Genomic DNA, 3,340 nt, shown 5'->3' with positions numbered 1-3,340 from the left:
TGATAAAAACATAAAATTAAGGTAAAATGATAAATGACGGATTAGCTAGAGGGTTCTTCTCCACACATGACACATATGCAACCTAAATTGATTTTCAGTTGTTCTTTCAATAAATTGTGAATCTCAATACTCCAGATTAACCGTGAACAGCACTTTTTTAATCTTCAAGTTTTCCTTAAGTTATTGAATTGGACGGAAAAACGCATACAACAATTCAAAACATTCTTCAAAAGTCCCCTACGTGAAAAGCACAATAGCGATACAATCAAAGATCATTAAACTTTGTGAAAACTATAAGCATTGACGAGGCATTCGTAACTATGAAAAGCATGATACTCTTGCCAAGAATTTACTTAACGTGATTGTGACTAGCAACCTTTACTACTTGTGAAAATAAGTTCATAACGATTAGGTGAAATTCACTTATATTCTAGCATCAAATTCATGCATGTAAATTAAGCGTGCACTCTCAACCAACATACACAAATCAGTTTTTATACGAACGGATAAGTAAATTGAAATCACAACTTATGAAATCACAACCGACGGTAATCAATTCATATTACAAATATATTCATGGTTTCGAATTAACCTCTAACCAACATAAATTTAATTACACATTATTAAAAACAGAAATAAAATAGGAGTTTGGAAAGATTAAACCGAAAGAAAGGATCTGCTGCGTTCGTGCCCTCTGTAACCACTTCAGCCCTGCCTGACTTTCTTCCTGATGCTGTCTGCGAGCCGCCCAAAGGCAGCTCCCCCTCGCGTCACTCCCTCGCGTCTCACTCCTTCTTCTCGTCAGGCAAATGGCAGCTCCCCCTCGCGTCACTCCCTCGCGTCTCACTCCTTCTTCTCGTCAGGCAAATGGCAGCCTTCTCACTATGCCGCTTCCTGCTTTCTGCTGCCAAATGGCAGCCTCTGCCTCCTCTTCCGTCCGTCTCCGCACCAAATCTCTCTTATCTTTCTTCCACGCTGCCCACGCTGCCCAAGGGCAGCCCTCCTCACTGACCTCTCTCACGTGTCCAGCTCCCACACCTTTCACACTTCTCCCCCTTTTCACGCTGCTCCGCGTGTCACACTGCCTTTTCTTTCTGGCAGCAAGGCTGCCTTCTTTCCTTGTCAGTCCTCCTTCCTTTTTCACGTTTTTTTTCTCTGGCCTGCGTCTCTGCGAGCTGCCAAGAGGCAGCTCCCTCTCTCCCCTCTGTCTTCGTTTCTGCGTGCTCTCTGCGAGCTGCCCAAAGGCAGCTCCCCCTCAGTTTCTGTCCCGTGTTCTCCTCTCTATCTTATTATTTTATTTCCCACTTTTTCAAGTCTTCTCTGTCTCCCGCCTCCATCCCTTTCACGCCTTGGATTCTCCTTTTTCTTCTTCTTTCGTATATCTTTCTTTGGATCCCTCCTTTCCTGATTATTTCTCCCCCGTATGCCTTTGCTTTCCATACTTTTATTCCCCTTTTTTTTTTTCTTCTTCTCCATCCGTTCCTTTCTTTTCTTCTACAAAACAAAACCATCATGATGATGTTTCAAACATCATCATGACTTATCATTATTATATTTTCTTTTTAATTTAATTTAAAAGCTGATCTACACAGACAGTTTTGACGAATTCATTACATAAAATTTCACTTGTTCTATTTTTATTTTCTTTGCATAACAAATCCTATAAACACAAAAATAACGTAAATAGCTCAAAAATATAAGGAACTAACCAAGAAAAGACGAGTGAATTTAAAGTAAAAATATATATAAATATGATCCGATCAATGATGGACCTCTTAAGATGCTCCAACGCATCTTAAGTAGTCCAAAACATCTCACAATGACATTTCTAGCTTGAGCATGTTTCATATTGAAATACTCCTCATGATTAATCGGGAGTCTTCTATTTCTCCACTCCGAGAGATGGTAACGCACTCCCTATACGGTGCAAGGTATCCTAGACCATTTGTGTACCCACCATCCACAAGGTAGTAACACCCTAACACATCAAAAAATGTATATTACTATATATAAGAAAAATGAGGATTCAAATTACTAATATAAACAAAAAATCTATTGTTACCCGTGGGAACTTTTAATCCTGATGGTCTACTTATCGCATCTCAGAGTACTCTAGAATCAGAGGCCGACCCTTCCCAACCTGGGTACACAAATATAAAATTCATGTCCAGATTACAAACTCCCAACATATTGGTCACAATCTCCCTTCCTCGATCGGTATCTTGGTTTATCTCGCTCAGGGACATGAACGTTAATGTAAGTCCCATCCAATGCCCCCAAGCAATTCTAAAAAAAAAATCATTAACATTGGTAAGCTCAATATATTAAATTACATTAATTTTAGAAGTAATTTTTATAAAATATGAAGAATACCTCAAACCAACTCCATTTAGGATCTGGGTAGGCATTAGGAATGGGTTCTGGCACTTTCAAAAGTCTACCTTGTAGCCTTAACACTCCATGTAGAATGGAATTGAAATACCTACTTATGCTCTCCCCCGATCGACAAAACCTACTCCCAATTGTACGATTCTTGACATGATGTGCAAGTATTTGCAAAAACATGCAAACTTGTTCTTCCATTGTCACTACACCATCCAATTTTACTCTACCGTGGTCACGAAGCATCTGACATAAATAATGGAATGTTTTTCTATCCATTCTAATTTGGTTCACACACTGAACATCATCATATCCTATTATGCTATCTAAATAGGGTGACCCTACCATTCTCCTAACAAATGTGCGATTTCTAAGTGCAAGTTGCCGATTCCGCCTTCTAGCTGAATTATGATTCATCATGAACCATATCATCAACCAAGTCACAATATTCAAGTACCACAACTTAACATTGAAGCATGCCACAATCTTTCTTTCATCCATGTCTAGTGAAAATATAAAATAACATTATTAGATAGTGGCAAAAAATTAAGTAACTGGAGCATGAATGCATAATAACACTGAAAACGGAAGGAAGCATGTTAATAAGTCCTACCAAAAAATATGGTTGGAACAAATATGGTCAACTAGGACATGGGGACAAATTTATTTGTGAGGTGATCTCTTAGCTTTTAGACTGTAATATAATGCTTTATTGATTCATATAAAGATACAAGCAACTTTGGTACTAGTTTTGAGTTAAGTTTCCTGCCTTGTGTTTTGTTAAATTGATATTATTTTTTTCCCATTCCTTTTTGGCATTTGTGGTTGTCACTGGTATCAGAGCTCTTATGACATGTGAAATCTATCTTCTCTATACCCGTATTATTTGTTAAATTGCAAACCACATGGGATTGATCTGTCTTTGTTGGTCCATTCCCTAACTGCTTAAGCCTTTTAG

General features: G+C 38.3%; 1 long non-coding RNA gene across 1 annotated transcript; it reads right to left on the bottom strand.

Annotated features, from left to right (window-relative positions):
• Positions 1 to 1,768: 1,768 nt before the first annotated feature.
• Positions 1,769 to 2,989, bottom strand: LOC139190124 (uncharacterized). Its single transcript, XR_011574115.1, has 3 exons — positions 2,374 to 2,989; positions 2,063 to 2,286; positions 1,769 to 1,978 (listed from the first exon to the last, which is right to left on the bottom strand). It is a non-coding gene; the product is annotated as an uncharacterized lncRNA (long non-coding RNA).
• Between the last annotated feature and the right edge of the window lie 351 nt (positions 2,990 to 3,340).

This window comes from Malus domestica, chromosome 12, assembly GCF_042453785.1.
Source record: "Malus domestica chromosome 12, GDT2T_hap1".
Classification (NCBI taxonomy): domain Eukaryota; kingdom Viridiplantae; phylum Streptophyta; class Magnoliopsida; order Rosales; family Rosaceae; genus Malus; species Malus domestica.
The sequence above is the reverse complement of the archived record's forward strand: the minus strand, read 5'-3'. Positions and strand labels throughout refer to the sequence as shown.